The sequence below is a fragment of the Carettochelys insculpta genome, chromosome 29 (genome assembly GCF_033958435.1).
Source record: "Carettochelys insculpta isolate YL-2023 chromosome 29, ASM3395843v1, whole genome shotgun sequence".
Lineage (NCBI taxonomy): Eukaryota > Metazoa > Chordata > Testudines > Carettochelyidae > Carettochelys > Carettochelys insculpta.
This window is the reverse complement of record NC_134165.1, coordinates 7,204,746-7,224,213: the sequence shown is the minus strand read 5'-3', so window position 1 is coordinate 7,224,213 and position 19,468 is coordinate 7,204,746. Positions and strand designations below refer to the sequence as shown.

The 19,468-nt window shown below is 46.4% G+C and overlaps 1 protein-coding gene across 4 annotated transcripts in view; it reads right to left on the bottom strand.

Moving 5' to 3' along the window:
• The window catches only part of WIZ (WIZ zinc finger), a 183,620-nt gene extending 164,790 nt beyond the window's left edge, over nucleotides 1–18,830 (bottom strand). For 3 of the 4 annotated variants that reach the window (XM_074979610.1, XM_074979613.1, XM_074979612.1), the window contains exon 1: nucleotides 18,637–18,830. The gene's annotated coding sequence lies outside the window, so the exon portion shown is untranslated. Of the gene's footprint in view, nucleotides 1–10,668; nucleotides 10,726–18,636 lie in introns of those variants that run through there. The other variant, XM_074979611.1, reaches the window with a different exon arrangement.
• Nucleotides 18,831–19,468: the final 638 nt, after the last annotated feature.

The following is a 19,468-nucleotide window of genomic DNA, read 5'->3' as shown; positions in this document are numbered from 1 at the left end:
AGGTGGGGGAGAGCAGCAGCTATTTTGGCCATGAAATGAACACCCACAGCCAGTTACATCCCATACTGGGCTTTAACCAGGCCACCTGGGCCTGTGCCCTAAGTGCTTGCAGATTCCAAGAGGCTATTGGTCAGGACCTTTGTTTTGTTTTACATTTCCATCTGTGAACTTGGCACCTCCAGTAGCGCAGAGCTCTCAAGCGCTACACTGGCATATTGATGCTTCTCTCCCAAGAGCTTGTTGAGCCTAGAAGCATTGCAAGGTGAGGCAGAACAGTGCAGCACATGAGTGGCCCAAAGCACCACATGCCCCTCTAGGGCAGATTCTGCATTACTTCCTGGCCACATGGTTAGCATATTACAAGGACAAGAGAGACTAATGAGGTTATACAAGGGAAAAAGGCAGTTCAGGGCAAGAGGGGTGACAGAAGCCTCTTGATTGCCAATATAGCGACTGGGAAATTGCCTGATATCAGTGGCTTTGAAACAGTGCATCCTGCTTATATCTCAGTCCTCTCTTTGCTAGAGGAGTCAAAGAGGAAAGATACACGGTATCTGCAGCTACCTACTGGTGATGTATAAACCATAGTGACATGCCAGCACATGGACAGTGTTTACTGTGAGCTGTTCAGCAGACGGGCAGGTTTGTTCCACTGGTCCCTACCACACATTGTCTCCCCCCATTCACATGCTAACATTGCAGAAAGAAAACATGCATTGTTGCTCTTCATTTGCACCACCACTTCCTGTAACTACAGAGCTCACTGTTATCCTCTAACAAAGAAACTCAGAGACTGCAAATGCTCAGTGTTGTCCCAACACATTTAAACTCTCCTAAAAAGGTAAAGCACAAAACTTCAATATTCCAGGTAGTTACACCTATCTACCCTCAGACATCTTCAGGTGTTTTCATGGCCTACATGACCACCCTTTACAGCAGAGACTACTAACACCTGCAATACATGCTATTTCTACCCTAGCAGGTACAGCAGAAAAAGTGCCAGGATACCTCTAAAGGTAAGTCAGTAGGAGGTCAGAGGTTTGCTAGATGGCAACTTGTTGAGGCTACCAACAAGGGCAAGCAGAGAGCAGCTCTGCAAAATGAATTCGGCACCTGCATAAGCAGGATCTGGACTGAAGCCAGCCACTCACATCATATAATCCAAGGGAAAATATATTTCAGTTACCAATCACTTCGAGCAGATTTGAGCCAGCCAGCTAGAGGCTAAAAGAGTTTTCATGGCCCATTCCTATCTCTTCAGGGAGGTATACTCACAGTATAAATGTGCCTCAGAAGCCCCAGACAGCCTACACACAAGTTTGGGTGTTTCCCCTCAACCTTTGCCCACTGAGGGATTTTGGGGGATGCAGAGGAGATAGAGAAAATGCAGAGCTAGCTATTCTTCGTGGGAGGTGGGCTTTATTGCAGGGAAGCAAATGAAGACAAGATTTTGCCCGAAGGTGGTGAAATTTAGGACTGTTCTAATTTCTCATGGAAGGGAAATTCTCCAGTTACGGGCCAGCAACAGAGAATGCTCATGTCCTCCAGTTCCCATGAGCATTATTCTGTCCTGATGAATCAGAGGGAGCGTCTAGATCTTTCCTTCAATTTATGGCTAATTCAATGCATGGTAGCTGTGCCTACAGGCTGCTGCCCTAGGTTTGCATCTGTCCCAATGAGATTCACCTTCCCGGTCAGCTACACGTACAAGAAAGTAATTTTAGTATCACTTGCTCTTGGGGCAAGGACCAGCAGTAAAGGGTCTTTGGGTGGCTTACCACCTTGATGATCAGAGCGTAGACAGATGATTATTGAGCCCAAGCCTACCAGTCGACGCGAACCAGCACTTTGAAGTTTAACACTTCAAAGTTGCCGCGGGCGGCAGGGGGGGGGGGGGGGGAAAAACAGATTTGCTTAATGAAGTGCTGCATATGCACCACAGAACTTCATTAATGAACTCCCAACACCCTACTTACAATGTTCCCTTCGAAGTAGGGAGCTAGTGTAGACAAGTCCACAAGAAAATGGAACAAGGGAACTAGATTTATGCAGACAAGGAAAGAAGGCCTTAGGATAGACATGAGTCTATAAATACATTTGAGGTACCAATGGAAACGAATGGAAGGAATTATTCACTGTCTCCTAAGAGGCTATTATACGAGGAACCATGGCCTGGAGCCAGTTACATAAAAAAGTTCTCAACCATAAAAGCAATGGAGCTGTAGAGCAGGTGGAAGGAGATGGAGTTTCCTGGCTCTTTGCAGAGACCAAGCTTCTGTTGTAATGATGCAGAGAACAGTCCTGGCAAGTATGAATGAGGGGAGTTGAGGAAATCAAGTATCAATTGAATAGCCACAGATGGTCTCTTGCTCGATTCGCTACAATTCTATATCCCTCCCATACTATTGGGCCAGCCAATCTACAGGAGGAGAGGATTTAAAAAAAAAAAGCACCAACTGGCCACATGCTAGCAGGTCAGTAATACAGTCTGATCTTCATGCTTGTGTCTTTTACAGCTTTCTGGAGAGGACTCACACCGAGGAACGCTCTCTCCCCAGTGCTGGGGAGGAGGGGACACTGCACAACAGATACGCTTTGCATTTAATTACGTCTTAGCTCTTCTTGCCCTTTCAAGCCTTGGTGCATGTGCTCTCTCTTTCTCTTGCAAACACACACACTCACCCCAGCACCCAAGGAACAAGGTATTAGAACACTAAGGGCATTTCAGCAGGAGCCCAGCCAGTGACAGTCATGGAGCCACGGAAGCAATATAAGGACATGCTGAAAGCACACATGGAAAAGTATAACATTGGTGTCGATGCTTGGGAGAAACTTGCCCAGGCCAGTCTCCAGTGGCGAGCAGTAATCTGTGAGAGAGCGGCAAAACTTCAAAGGTCCCACCGCAGCGTGGACGAGGAGGGGTGGGGAAGAAGGAAAGAGTGTCGAAAACTTCTCCATCAGATGCATGAGATGAAGCGGGTCTTTGCCCACGAAAGCTTATGCTCCAAAATATCTGTTATTCTATAAAGTGCCACAGGACTTTTTGTTGTTTCTGAAGATATAGACTAACATGGCTACCTCTCCGATACTTGTCAAAAACTTCTCCATGCCCTTCCAACAGCTACCAACACTTGCCTGTTCTGTGATAAGACCCGCAGCTCCAGAATTGGGCTGCTCAGCCATCAACAGACTGGCAAACAGGAGGATGACATGAAGACATCCTACTTGTTGCTGAGTGACTGCAAAGAGAAAGATTGCGTGTTACTGTGTTTTAAAAGAACCCCCTTATAAAATGAAATGAAGGATTTGAAAGTGGTGCAAGTAAGAGATGGCAAAAGCAACAGAGTAAAGCAGCAGTTAAAAATTTAAAGACAATAACCTCATTTCTTATAGAAAAGACACCTCAGCCACTAGATGGCGACGTTGTGGATGGTGTTGCTTCCAGCTCTGATGATGAAAACTTTGTACCCACAAATGACATTTCAATGCCACTGCCTCAAAATGAGGAGGTCATTAAGTAAGAAACAGAAATGCCAATGGCAGTGATAGATGCAGGATCTACACTCAACTTAGAGGTTGTGCAGGCAGAAAATGAGGCCACTGGAGATGCTGAGCAGCAAGAGCAAGAACTTATGACTAGCACAGGACACATTGTAACAACACTGGCATCAGAACCTGATACTGGACTTCTTGATAAGAAAAAAAACTTTGTCAAATGCAGTCATTTCTCAAAGCTAGTCGTTTTCAGATTCCAAGAAAAATCAGATTCCAAGCTGGGGGAAAAAAAAATTACATTATATATCAGGCTTTTCCCCATTCACCTGCTGACAAAAAACCTCTTCCAAATGGAGAGATCTACACGAGAGACTGGCTCTACTGGAGCATGGAAAAATCAGGCTCTGTACTGTGTATACGGTTTCATTTTTAACAGTAATACTTCAAATGCATCAGTACTGTCTGATCCATCCAGTTGGAGCAAGTTGAAAGACCAACTACTTGCACAAGGGTTTGAACAATTTCCACCCCACCATCAAACTCAGCCTGGACCATTCCACACAAGAGATACCTTTCCTGGACACTACAGTACAAATCAACAAAGATCACATTAATACCACCCTATACCAGACCACTGTTCTTGCCTACATACCTCCTGCTTCCATGCAAGACGCATCACACAATCCATTTTCCACAGCCAAGCTCTAAGATACAATCACATCTGCTCCAATCCCTCTGACAGAGGAAAAATATACAAGATCTTTACTTCCCAAGGTGAGTAATTAAGTTTTACAAATGCTTGGTAAAGAAACAGATTGATAGACACAGACAAGTACCCAGAAGTCACCCACTTCAAAATAGGCCCAACACAGAAAACAAAACATCACCTATAGCCCCCATCTTAAACCCCTCTAGTGCATCATTGACAACCTGCAGCATATACTGGAGCATGATCCCTCACTCACAGTTCTTGGGTCACAAGCCTGTTCTTTCCAACATACAGTGGCCCAACCTCAAGAAATACTAGCCATACCACATAAAAACACTAACCCAGGAATCTATTCCTGCAACAAACCCCATTGCCAATTCTGTCCACATATCTATACTAGCAACACCATCACTGGATCTAACTATATCAGCCACGCCATCGGGGCTCATGCACCTGCACATCCACTAATGTGATATATGCCATCAATGCCCCTCTGCCATGTACACTGGACAAACTGGTCAGTCTCAGCATCAAAGGATGAATGGACATAAATCTGACATCAGGAACTGGAATACACATAAACCTTTAGGGGAACACTTTAGTCCCTCTGGGCATTCAATAATGGATTTAAAAAGAAGACAGACATTCTTTCAAAAAGGATTTTACCACAAGATTATAGGAAGTGGAATTCATTTGCAAATTTGACACATTTAAGTTAGGTCTTAACAGAGATCTCAATTATTTTATGCAATTACAAGGGCAATTTCCCCACCTTTGACATTCGCAGGCATGGCCCACATCCTACTTAACTTAATTTGCTTCACCTACTAGTTCTAACCCACATTTTTCCTACTTCCTCCTCTCCCCGCCCCCGCATATAAACCCTGGATACTAACTGCCTACTTCAATAATCTGAAGTGGGTCTTACCCACCAAAGCTCATTACCTAATAAATTTGTGAGTCTTTAAGGTGCTACAGAACTGCTTGTTATTTATGAAACTTCAGTGCTGCATAAAGATAACTATGTTATACAGAAATCTAGTACAGCAGCACAAGCTGACAGTTTAACAATAAAAAAAAACCCAAAAACAAACAAACCACAACTTACTCCTGCATGAAACACACATAGAAACTGATAACTAGGAAAAAAATTCCTTGAGTGCATATTGACTGTCATTCTTTTTCTTTCTGAATAGGGATTGGCTTTGTTTGGTTCAAAGTCAATATACCTGTGACCCTACAAATGGAGCCTTTCTTGGTACACTTGAGCTTCTTAGCAAGCATGACCCACTTTTATCAGGCCATGTTAAGTGTGTTCATGAATCACGAGACAGCAAAAAAACCACATGCAAGTCCATTATTTGTCTATCAGAACACAAAATGAGTTTATTGAGCTGTGTGGGACATTTGTGAAAAACAACAACTACTGAAGAGACAATATTCAAAGTACTTTTCAATTATTATTGATGCAACTACAGACTGTTCTCATAAAGAACAGGTGACCTTGGTTGTTTGGTATGTTAAAATTGCAGGATGTTCAAAGATTACAGTTGAAGAAAGATTCATTTCATTAGATAATTTGATAGAAAAAAATGGAAAAGAAATTGCCACTCGGGTATTAGAAATTCTGGAATGCTTCAAGTTAAATTTGCAAGTCTGCATTGGCCAAAACTATGACAATGGATCCAATATGCCTGGGAAGCACAATGGAGTACAAGCAGTCCTTGAGCAAAATCCAAACTGTATTTCCTTCAGTTGTAGCAACCACACACTAAATCTTATTGGAGTTGATTGCGCTGAATCATTCAAGGAAGCAATCACATGCTTTGCAACAATCCAGTAATTGTCGAACCTCTTCATTAGCAGTCCTCGAAAGTGGGAAATTCTGAAGCAGCATCTGCCTGTTTCCCTTCATGGCACGTCAACGACGAAATGGTCAGCCCGTATTGATGGCACTAAAGCAGTTGCATAGCATTTGGTCTGTGAGAATGGCTTTAAGTCAGCTTGAATCTCTTGCTCACAGAGTGTAAGTCAATTCAGAAGTACACATGCAAATTTGAATGTATTTGAATGTCATACATGTGGCTGAAGCTGCTAAAAATGCTCTATGAAACTAATCCTGTAATTGAAGCATGCATGCTGATGTTGACAGGGATAACAGTGAATGTCTTCTTAAACATACTCAGAAGATTTGTGACCAATGGGATGCAATCCTTTCTGAGCCTAAATCAGTAGCACAGGGTATTGACGTTACATTGGAGTTTTCCAACAAGCAAAGTCCAACGTCTCAATCTGATTCAGAAAGGCACTATCCAGTCATTTTTTCTTTTCTTTTTTTTTTTTTCCTCTATTGACTATCAAATCTGTTCTTACACATCGATTTGAGTCACTGAAACAAATCTGAACCCTTTTCAGATTCCTTTGTGAGTTCAGAGAGCTAAGTGATGAAGATCTATATTCTGGGCTGAAAAGTTTCAGCAAAAGGTAAAACAACAACATTTCACGAGATCATCTTCCTGAAGCGTATACACTCCACCAACTTTAAAATCGGACTGCAAGCCAAAAGAACTGCTTTAAGAAATACTTGGTCTCAGCCTGTCAACGGTACTTCCTAATATCACAAGTGCATTACGTATTTTTGTCAGTCTCCCTGCATCAGTCGATTCAGGTGAATGCATATTCAGCGTGTTAAAACATGTAAAGAACTATCATTTTTCTACACTGGGACAAGAGCATTTGAATGGGCACGCAATGCTGAACGTTAGCAGTGATGCTGCACGTAAATTAGAGTTTTCTTCAATTATAAATGAGTTTGCACACAACAAAGCTAGAGAAGCATTCCGACAATGAAGAGAGTTTTGCTTGCAGTGAAAACTCGCAATTAAAGTTACATTTTAATGTACATGCTGTTGGTATAATGACTTAAGAGTTAACAAATAAATGTCTCAAGTGTTCATTTTCATATATTCTTTTGGTTTTGGCATGCCCCTACAGATGAGAAGTCAGATACAGTGGGGGGCCGGAGGCTGGGCTGGGACCTCTAAACGCGAAGTGGCCTAGGCCTCTGTCACCCTCTCAGAGGACCTGGCCATATAGTGTGCCAGCACAGCACAAAGTCCCAAATGCTGGCAGTGAGGAGCTGCTGAACACTTTTCTCTACATGTTTTAAGATTCCAATGGGCTCTTGCCAGTCAAATCTATAGCTGTCCATTTTCAGTGCCACAGACTCTGCACAAAAGTCCCTCAGGGACATGGATAACCACCTCACAAAACCCCCCACACTGGCCTCCCACTGGGATTCACAGCATGTACAAAGTACTTCAAAGACATATATGGCTTTCAAGGGAGCCTTTGTGCTCACTGGAGCACTGAATAATTCCTTCACCCAGCCCTTAGGATCTCATAGTGCAGTGCCCTCCCCTAGAATGACTGGACATGAACATGAAGGACTCTCTCTAATGACAAAGAAGATGTTACTGCTGTGTGGCTCAAGATACATCCCCCACCCTGCACCAAGGAATCACATATTCTCTCTCTAAAAGACACCAGCCCAAGAGAGAGAGAAAGCAGCCTTCAAACTGGATGCTGGGCTGCCATATGAAGACTGAAGTGCTCGTGTCTGCTACCAGCACAGTGCTTGTTATATATTCATCCAAGATGCAGGAGAGAGAGAAGGGTGACTCGTGCTTCTCAAGTGCCTTCCACCCAAGGATCCCCAGCACTTCAGACATTTGTAACCCCAGTTTCCACAAACAAGGACACAGGAATTACAACTAATTTCTTTGCTTAAATAAATAGAGAACATCCACCAGTTTGGTTTGTCTCACATGAGCCACTCAATGGAGAGACCCTGCAGCTCCCATCAATTTTATCTGGAGTGGAGAACACTCAATGCCTCTGAAAAGCAAAGTAAATGGGAAACCTCTGTCTAGGGAGCTGATTAATTGAGCCGATGTGCTGCCCCACACAATGCACTAGGCGCCTATCCAGCACCTGTTAGCAGCTTTGGTACCATGTACCCTGAATGAAGCACAGATCCACAAAAAGCTACAGAGCCTCAACAAGAGGCAAGGTTTTTCACATTCTAAATTCTAGCACTCATTTCAAACATGTCTCTTCAGAACTCTAGACAGAAAGGGGGGTGAGGTTGGATCAACGTCTGAATTTCTTGCAGAAATAGAACTATCAAAGAAAGAAGCTAGTCCAATAAAAGGTATTATCTCACCCACCTTCTCTCCAAAACCCTGGGAGCAACAGTTACATATCCAGAACTCTTACAAATTCTGACCACTTAAGAGGTTCCCTAGAGACTGGCTGTACCAAGCATGTGAAAGTTTCATTACCCAGATTCCAGGTAACCCTAAAAATTTTCTCCATGGTGATGTCAACTCTAGAAAAGCATAATAAAACCAGCCTTTCTAAGTTACAAAACACTTTACACACAACTAACTGCAATAGCATTGACTAAAAGGAAAGATTAAATATGTTGTCATGATGTACATAAACCACCCCTACTAGAAGACAATGTGTGGGGTAATTTTAATTTCAGTTTACAACTAGGATATGTGAGAGTTCTCACAGTTTTTCTTCCTTCTTGGAAAGGGACAGTATGTTTTGAGTAAGAGGTCACATATAACTGTCAATTCTACACACAGACAGAAAGTGGTTCGGAGTGGGGTCAGCAGCAAAGACTCTTGAGCAGCAGGAACAGGCGCATCTGTTGAGCGAAGCAGTGCTACCGAGGAGAGAAGTGGAGAATAGGGTCTCCACAGCTGCAATTGAGAGGTTATGAGATCTTGAATGGGCTTGTGGGAGATACATCCCCTTGTCAAAGGGTAACCACGCTACAGAAAGCCCATGAATCCCTGAGCTCATACAAACATCATGCTGAGAAAGTGGTTCTGCAAACAACCAACAGGCCAGCAAATCTAGGGAATTCATTCAGACACTTGCTTTGTAGCCAACTGAAGGTTAAATGGTAGCATGAACACAGTCTGTAGATATCCATGGAAGAGATTTCTGCTAGGAGGGGGCTCTTTAATATATTAGACAAAGACCAAAAAACTAAAGTTTGACTGAAAATAAGGCATTTAAAAAGGAAGGGTAATTAACCTTTGGCATAACTGATCTAGGACTTCACATGGACAATCCACCACACGAAGTCTCAAAAATCAAGACTAGATGTCTCTAATACACACGCTGTATGTCAACGAGAACTCATGGGCTGGATGCAGAAAGTACTAGGTGGGGTTCTCTGGCCTGTCACATACAAGAAATCAGATAGTCACCATAGCTCGTTCTAGCCTTTTAAAAAAAAAAAAAAAAAAAAAAAAAAAAAAATATCTATAAATCAGTTCCCACTGGCTGGAGTGCAGGCCAACATAAGAATTTCTCTTTGCTGGTACCCTCCCACTCATTTGTCCTTGAACCTTTGTTTGAACTCACCAAGAACATTCCTGACAGCTTACAGTTCTAGCTTATGCAGCAGGATCACAGGCAGGGCATAACTCTCTGTTGAACCTGCATTTGATATCTGGCCACTTCACATGCAAGTCAACAATTACCTGACCCTAAGCAGCCTAGCAGAGCAGCTGCCTAGTTTTTACAGAAGCCCAATGGCAGATTATCTCCTGGAAGAACATTCAGGTCATGAACACCAGTGTCATTAGCTTACAAAATGAGCAAAGGATTTGGCATCCCTAATACAGCATTACCGAATTAGAAATCCTGGATAGCACTAGAGCATATGAACATGCAGGAGGGTTTTCCAAGTGCCTTACAATAAAATAGTGATGGCAGAGTATATTATTTGACCTGTGTGGCATGTAGGCAGAATGAGCAGCATTATAAAAAAAGAGAGGAGTCTTAAACGATACCTCAGGAACCAAGGACATGAATCTGAACAGGAGAACAAAGGCCCATAGACTCTCGGTTGCATTAATAGCCACTACCCATGTACATTTGATTCTTCCCAGAGTGAGCCATTGTGCAGTGGAGCCTGCCATGCCAAGCACATTGCACCACATCACTTTCTCTGCCTTCAGGATGCTGACGAGAAAGACCTGCAGAAGGACTACCAAGCATGAGGCACAGGAAGGGAGACAGTCTCCACTTCAGGTAGAAGTTAAAGGATGGAGAGAACAGCAGTGGCTTGCTGGTGTGTTGGAGATCAGTTAGTGTGCGCAATTTGGTATTGTTCTGGGAGGATCTGGCAAGTTTAGGAGTTTGACAACCAATTTCCCAATGGCTAGGAAAAAGTCTGGCCACTGGAAACCTGCTGTTGACCACTCAACTCCACCTCAGACTTGGGTTAACTATATCTGAGGGGCTTTATTTTAAAAATGTTCTTGACACTTAACCTACAGGATTTTGGGGTAAAAGCACTCTGTGTGCACCAATCATTTATCTGGCAGAGAAGCATTGATTTATGTCCTGAAACTGCTTGGAAAACAAAGATTAGTTACCATAGTTTCAAGTTCAGAAAATCCTGGATAACGGCACCCTCTGAAATGTTCCAGTTCTGTCTCCAATTAGCAGTGGGAATGAGACCTTCTTCCTTTCTCCCCAGACAGACAACCTTTATTTCCTCAAAATCACAGACTGTTTCTTCTAAGGACCACTGCCAGCTGTCACCTACTACCAGGAAACAAACTGAGCTTTACATAGCTTTTGGATACTTTGGACAATTATTTTCACTTTTGTAATACAACCATGTTCTCCAGTAGCATTTCCCCCGAAAGACAGGCAGACACACTTGTAAGTAGCGACTTCATAGCAATAGTGCTTAAATAGCAAAGATTGACTGACATCAATTTAGTCAGCTCAACAAGTTAATGGAGGACATGTGACTTGTCCCCCCCCACACCTAAATAAAAAAGAGATAGGTGAGGCACACAGCTGGGAGTTTTGGGTTTATTTGGCATAAGCTAAAGAGAGACAAACAAACAGCTTACACACACACAGCTGCACCTGTTTAAAGTCACACCTTTAGTTATACTGCTGCAACTAAGGTTTTAAACCTAGCCTTTGGCTGGTGCTATGGCTCCAGATCAACTGACCAATCTGTAGGACAGAGCCATGGGACAAATTTAGCTGGGTTGCCACCATGGAGGTCCTTTCTGCATTCCTCAATTTGTCCTGTGTTTCACCCACTCAGCTGGCACAAGAACTCTAAAGAACCAAACAAATGCTTCTTGGGACAGGAGGCGGAAACAAAGGATATGTCTACATTCAGGATTTTCCCATGATTGTAGCTACTGAGGGAGCTGTGCTGGTGCAACCCTCACATGCACACAAACTGCACCAGTGCAACTGCTCAGTCAGTGTAAACCCCATTTCATACCAGCATCTCTTCTCTATTGTGCCTCTATCAGTGCAAAAATCATGGACATAGGCAAGCCCCAACCCCAGTGGCTACATAAAAACAATGGGGTTACTTTGACAATCGGGCCTGGCTGGCCAAACTGGGAACTCAATGAATCTTCCCATTTCAGGCTTTCACATATTCCTTTCTGGTGAACTGCTACTCCTGAAAAGGTTGCAAAAGAATTTCAGACATGACCTACCAATTTCATTGACCCATCTCTTTGCACAAATTCTGTGTTTATCCTGAAGTTTTCCATATTTGGTCTCAGGAGAACACAGAAACTGACCTTTAGTTAGGAAAGACAGGTCCTTACTTCATGAACTAAATTCCTCCCCAATTGGCCCTATCAAAAACTCCTTCTAGAAACTGGTTCACATGGAGTATCAGTAGCTTTTCCTTCTCAAATACTTTGTCACTCTTTGTACATTGCATCATGATAGATGGCAAGGTGACATGGAGAGCTCCACCCCTCTTTTCAAAATTCAGTATCTGACCAGCCCCTCAGAAAATCCACATGTGAAAGATCATAAATACACACCTCAGCCCTTGTGAGCTCACAATTGCCTCACCAGGAATCAGGAATCTGATAAAAGTTGCAGAACTCACAATTGTGGGGCCACCACACAATTTTTGTAGCATTTTGAAAAATATTGTGCTTTCATTAAAAACAAAGTTTCTTATCTTTGCAAAGACAGTGTCCCCCCAACCCATGTACGTAGATGCACATTAGTCTGTTAACCCAGACTAGCAAAAAAAATGCCTCTTGTCAAATAGTAGCACCAAAACCTCTTTCCAGACCCATTCACTTCCATGGCATGCAAGCTTGAAAGCAGAACAGGGAGAATTTTAATGCTAAAGCAGCTAATCATGGACAATCACCTTGTCTAAAAACCAAAACCAAACAAGGCTCTTCCACACCAGGCCTTAGCAAGCATAATGTTGCAGCTAAACATTTACACATCTAGTTTTCCCTGTAAGCTGAGCACTTGTACAGATGCTCGGGAGAGATTCAGGTGCCATTCAGCTGATTAGCAGAGTGCCCACAGCCTTACAGAGCCAGCAGCCTGTGTTTCTATTGGTGGTGCACATCAGCACATGCTTTGGTGCACATAACAAAATTTATTCTGCACACAAAGGTTAAAAATTGGAGGGAACATTATACACGTTTGAAAACATTACTTCACCCCCACTGCCCACACATTTTGTAGTTTATGGTGGGGTCCACTGGGCACACGTTGCTGGTCCAGAAGGCCAACAGGCTACATGGAGCTAGGGTTCACCCAGTTACTTCTTCAGGCAACCAGGTTCTTCCCTAAGGGCCTATGCCCATAAGAATGGGCCATGCTGATGTCCAAAGACTGACCTACACTTAAAGCATACATTGGGATAGCTATGTTGGTTAGGAGTGTTGGGGGGGAGGGAATCACACCTCTTATAACATAGTTATGCCAGTAAAACCCTTAGTTCAGTGATGCTGAGCGAATGACACACCTATTGATAAAGCTAACATTTAAAGAATCAGTGTTCCTGTTCCAGAAGAAGGTCTCTTAACAGCGTATGGCCTGTCTACACTAGGGTTACACAACTGTAGCTTTTCTAACATAGGTTGCTGACCCCTGCTGTAGAACCTTTCTGAGGCAGACTGTCGAAATTTGATCTTTTGACCTCTATGTAGGGTCCAGGTGCCAGTGATACTTTTTAAAGTCACTAATAGTCCTACTTACAACAGCCTCAATAAATAAATAAATAAATATGCAGAGTTTCACCATTTAGATGATGGTTGGTAGAATTAGCAGGCATGCGTACTGACTATCTACCCGGCATATGTATTGAGACATGGATCACCTACTCAAGCCAGCAGAAAAAACTGAATGACTTCCATCTTCGCTGCCTCCGCAGAATTATGAATATCAACTGGCAAGATAAAGTTTCAAATGCAGATGTCGTCTCAAGATCTGGCATACCCGGCCTCACAGCGATCCTCAACAGCAGAACTATGATGGCTTGGTCAGGTGAGAAGAATGGGCGATGAACGTCTTCCCAAATAAATCCTCTTCCATGAACAGTCACATGGGTTGAGAACAAGAGGAAGACCAAAGCTAAGATTCAAGGATATATGCAAAAACACCATGAAAAAATTCAACATGGATCTAAACTTCTGGGAATCTACATTATCAGATCGAAATACCTGACAACGATTGCTATGCCAGGGCATATCATCCTTCAACAGTATATGTGCAAGCCATGCAAAAGAACATCTTAGAAAGAAATCTCTCAGACTCAAGATTTCGGAAATAGACTGACATGCGGTTTTTGCAGTTGACCATGCAAATCCAAAATTGGACAGATAAGCCATGAGAGAAGCTGCAGACTCAAACACTGCCCATAGATCCTCACCACCACTGCTACCCACCGTCTCTCGAGATGATAGAGGGCCCTATGGCGGTATAATTAGCTGGTCTTTTGGCAATCTACAGGTGGAATGGCTTTGAGCAAGCTCCCAGCTGCATGGGGAAAAAGCAGCGGGGCTGAGTTCCCAGCTCGTGTGCCAATGGAAAAAAAAATCGGCTTGCGTGCCACTCTTAGCACCTGAGACAAGGGTTGCAGACTCCTGCTCTACCATGTGACTTGGCCTACAAGTAGGATGAGGGGCAACATGAGTTACTTCAAGAGGCCAGTGCCAACAGCAGGACTGAAGTGCCAGTCACCAACGGGAGCCACCAAGAGATCCAAATTGCCAGTTGGAAAGGCAAGTGTCCAGAAGAAAGCAGCAGGAAGGAGGTAGCCTCTGGACAATAGGTCAGTATGCATGGGGATTAAAAACAGCAGGGCAGACCAAAGAGGGGCAGGAGACAGGATACTGAACTTATTTTTCAATAGGACAAACAGACACAAACACTTTTCTGATGTCACTCTTCCAGGAAAGATTTCCTGTAGTTGCTAAAGAGATGCTGTATGATCATCCAGGGGATCATGAATTTCTTAGACACACTTCTACCCACAGACACACTCCAGAGTGGAACAAGTCTGAGAACCCCATTTCCTGGTACAGATATGACAGCACAAAACAGCTTAAAATCACCTTTAACAAGAGAGGTTGGCACAGAACCATGCCAAATTAGAGATATCAATGAACCCTAACTTTTGTATCAGCTGGATTACTTAACATTACATGAAAAGCAACCCTTGTGGAATCAATGAGGAGTGAGAGGACAATAACAACAATTGCTCTGGAAGCAAACCTAATGGGAATTCAGGGACCTTGGGAAGCTCCCAATGTAATTCCCCACTCCACTTAATGGCAAAAAACACATCAGAGGCTGAAGTCAGTTTAGACAGAATCCCATAAGACTTCCCTCCTCAGAGAAGCCTCAGATGAGCAACAGGATCTCTCTCCTAGCCCCCGAATGGCATGAAACTTTCTCAGAAGTCACACTAATGACATCATTTAGCAGCGGAAGAGGGCCTTTTCATCTCCCAGAGCTGAAACTGGAAAGGGATGTATCCCCCATACTCATTATATTCTCTTCTGCTCCTATACTGCTTGTATTCTCTTCTACTTACAGTCCTAGCATGAAAATTAGGCAAGCTGGCAAATCTAGCACTGAGCTGTAAGTGGCTTTGCTGGTATTTGGATTATCTGAGCTTCATTGGTGCTAGGATCTTTGGGGAATTTGGCTCCAGAGGTCTTTTATGACAGTGAACTTACTGAAGAATTTGACAGGGAATGTTTTCCTCTCCCAAGATTTCATGTTACAGTAGGATAAGCAGAGATAGAAGGAGTCAGGAACTTCAACAACATTGCCTATGAAAGCTACCCCCAAGGTGCATCTGTTCCCCTAGGATGCCAACACTCCCTTCCCACTACCAGTAGCGTCCCAGGGTCACATGGAAATAACATTTCTGCACAACAGGAGGCTATATTTTAGTTGCTATCTAATTACACTCTGTTTCTCCCCAGCCTCCAAATAAAAATGTATATTCCAGCTCTTCTGGTTCCAAAACACACCCCAAGTGTAAATAATGCCTGAGTCTGCTGACTGCCTGACACAATTGCTCTGGAGCGAGGCAGGGAAGATGAACTGCCCTAGTCCCTATATTGGGCTGTATTCCGCTATTTAAATGCCTACATTGTTAAATTATTTCACTGCTGATCAGCTTAGCAGAAACATCCTAACAACATGCCAACTGTCAATGCCACATGCAGTGCCAGGCACTGGGATAAGCAATGGCTGCCAAGAGTTACTGGGGTGAAGAATCAGGAATCTGACCCTTCTTCCCTGCCAAGCATCATGTTATCGAGGAAAAAAGGAAATACATCTGGGATCAAAATCCAACAGGACTTTCCATACTAAAACCTACAACTGTCTCATACCTGCTGCCAAAGCCTCCAGCTTCTCCTTCCCTGCCAGCCCACCAGTGTCTGCCAAGCCAGTGGCTTGCTCTCAGTACAGAAATCCAAGGCTTGCAGAAAACTGACAGTTTGGAGGCTGCATGAGAAACTACTTGGAAGGTTCCTGTTCTCATGAGGGGGAGAGGACTACACAGAGCACAATAATACAGGTCTGATGAACCTCACAGGATGTTGCTTTACCTATTAGCATGCCCACTGCCTTCCTGCCCCAAGCAACCCCAGACAGGCTACCTTCCCTCCATGGGCCACCACTAGCATGACATCCTTAAAGTACAGCCAACCATCAGCATCCCTGATAGCTTCTCTACAGTTTCCATCAGCCCCCTTGACATAACCCAACCAGTCATGGGTTAGGAGGATGCTTGCAACACTGTAAGATGATTAGACAGCACAATGACAGGCATGAGAACCTAAACAGACAGGTTCCCCCCTCTCTCCTCCCACTACTGGTGTCTTACTGTCTGGTTTTACACCTAACACCAAAAGATTTGGCAGTGTATTGTGTCTCTACAGTAGCATTTTTTCTACTTTTAAATTCTCACCCTTGCTACCAAGAGCAGTGCTCCATCCATGGGAGTAGTGCTGGGAGCCCCTACTTGATACAGCTCCAGATTACACTGTGGTTAGAATGCCAACAGCTGCTGGCACAATATCCTCTGCTGGAGCTCAACCAGCAGTGGCAATGGAAGAAAACTCTAGGGAGAAAATCCTAGCATGGGCCAGGCCTGTTAGTATCAAGCTGCCACATTCCAGAGCTCTCCCTATGCCAAGCGTTGTACCCTATGCATTTGCTGCCTGGCAGAATAATTTTCACCCTAATTGGCATTATGTTAATGCCCAGGAACCCCAAACAAGGAGCTTTATGGACAAGTAACAAGTCAGTGAGTCCCTGCCCCAGAGCTCATAATCAGAGCATCAGGCACCTTTCCTCAGTAAAAGACAGCTTCCATCAGCTTCCTTCTCATTTCCCTTCCTGAAGTGGCACCAGCCTACTACCCTCTACCATTCTTGTCCCAGAAGTCTGGCCCTCACCCACCCTGCCTATTTTCCAGCCATCTGCCTTCCACGATGGCAGCACCCCCCTGCACTCACATCTGGCACCAGCTGCTCTTCTCCCTCACCATTTTGAACACCATCGTTTTCCTAGCTACTGGGCACCATCAGCTCCAAGACACTTACTGACCCTCAATTCTGTCTATCCCTCTAAGAGATACCTGGTCCCAATCGTCCTAGCAACGGGTTCCCAGCCCTAGATCATCCCCCCACAACCCTGTCCCTGACACCAGCCTTCCATGTGCAGGTACCTGGGACTTAGCCCCATAGTATTCCCTCCGGTACCCTTGTGTAACCCCCCTTCCCCAAACAGCAGGGTCCCTGACCCATCATGTCCTTTCCCTACCTGAGACACAACCCTAGAATTACCCCCTCGTGCTCCCCTCACCAGACAGCTGTCCCTGCCCCAAACATCTCTCCTCCCCAACCAAGACACCTAGATTCCAAGATCCCTCCTTGCTCCCCTCACAAAACACCTGGTCACTGCCTCACCATCTCCCTTCCCCTGTGCATCTTGACACCCAGCATCCCTCCTTAAGTCACTTGACAGACCCGTGGATCTTTGCACTCAGCATCCACTGCTCTCCATCCTGAACACCTGAGCCCCCAGCATCTCCCGTTGCTCTCCTCCATTGACACCTAGGTCCCTGCCCTCAGTGCACATGTACTCACATGCTCCTCACCGCAGACACTGATGTCTCCACCCCCAGCACACACACCACGCTCCCCACCTTGGGCACCTGGGACCCTGACCCCAGACACACACACATATCTGCTCCTCGCCTGAGACACCTAAGTCCCTGCCCCCAGTGCACACACATACTGCTTCACACCCAGGACACTGGGCCCCTGTCCCCAGCACCTCTCCCCACTCCCCGACCGGGACACCTGAGTCACTGCCCCCAACACACACCCACCTACACTCACTTGCACCCCGGACACCTGGGTCCCTGCCCTCAGCGCCACCCCCTTCCCCCTCACTCCTCACCCCGGACACCTGGGTCCCTGCCCTCAGCGCCACCCCCTTCCCCCTCACTCCTCACCCCGGACACCTGGGTCCCTGCCCTCAGCGCCACCCCCTTCCCCCTCACTCCTCACCCCGGACACCTGGGTCCCTGCCCTCAGCGCCACCCCCTTCCCCCTCACTCCTCACCCCGGACACCTGGGTCCCTGCCCTCAGCGCCACCCCCTTCCCCCTCACTCCTCACCCCGGACACCTGGGTCCCTGCCCTCAGCGCCACCCCCTTCCCCCTCACTCCTCACCCCGGACACCTGGGTCCCTGCCCTCAGCGCCACCCCCTTCCCCCTCACTCCTCACCCCGGACGCCTGGGTCCCTGCCCTCAGCGCCACCCCCTTCCCCCTCACTCCTCACCCCGGACGCCTGGGTCCCTGCCCTCAGCGCCACCCCCTTCCCCCTCACTCCTCACCCTGGACGCCTGGGTCCCCGCCCCCGCCCCACAGTGCCCAGGTTTCAGCACCCCGGACGGGGCCACTCCCCGGGCTCCGCGCCGCCTCCCCGCAGGGCCGGACGGGCACCGAGTCCCCTTCGGCGGCTCCGCTTTGTCTCCCGGCCGGGCAGGCTCCCTGCGGACACTCACCCGGTCACGCGCCGCCCCCGCCTCCCGGGAGCCCAGGGGGCAGGGCCCGCAGGGCTCCTCAGCGGCCCGCCTGCAACCGGCGCCCCTGCCGCCTCCTACCCGGCTCCGGCCTCCGCAGCAGAGGCAGCGCCGGGGACATGGTCCCTTTAAGCCCCCCCCTCCGGGGGCCCGGCCAGTCCCGCTGCTGCCGCTGCCTGCGCCGCTTCGGCTGCTCCCCCGCCCTCTTCCCGCGGCGGCACAAGAGCGCGTCACTGAGCTCGCGACACTGCACTCGACGACATCTTGGGAGAGGCAAGAGAGTCATTCGCAAGTGCCGCTTGCGCCCCGCGGCTGCCATATTGGGAGAGGCAAGAGAGGCATTTGCCAAGGCCATGGCTTCCCTCCCAGCGGCACAGCTGGATTACGTCACCCGCAGCATGATGTCACATCCCCCACCATCTTGGGAGAGAGGAGGTACTCACCGGGGTGCCACACCCCGTTGAGGCGCATGTTTTACGTCAGCGCGGTGCGACGGCAATTAGCTACCGCCATCTTAGAAGAGGCAGTGGAGGCAAGAAGTTCCTCGGTCTGGTTCCTCCGTGCCGGCCTGGGAGGCTCCAGAAGGAGGTGGGCGTCCTTCCACTCAGGGGCTAAGCAGCTCGAGGTTAGCCTCTTCCTTTCCTATGGGTGACAGGCTGGGGGAGAGGGGCTGGAAAGTTCTCCCCTCTTATGAGTGATAGGCTTTGGGGTGGGAGGGATTGGCAGGCTCTCCACCCTTTCCATGGGGTGACAGTCTACGGACGTGGGAGCCAAAGGCTTTGCTTCCTGGCACTGGGTGACTGGCCCCTCCATA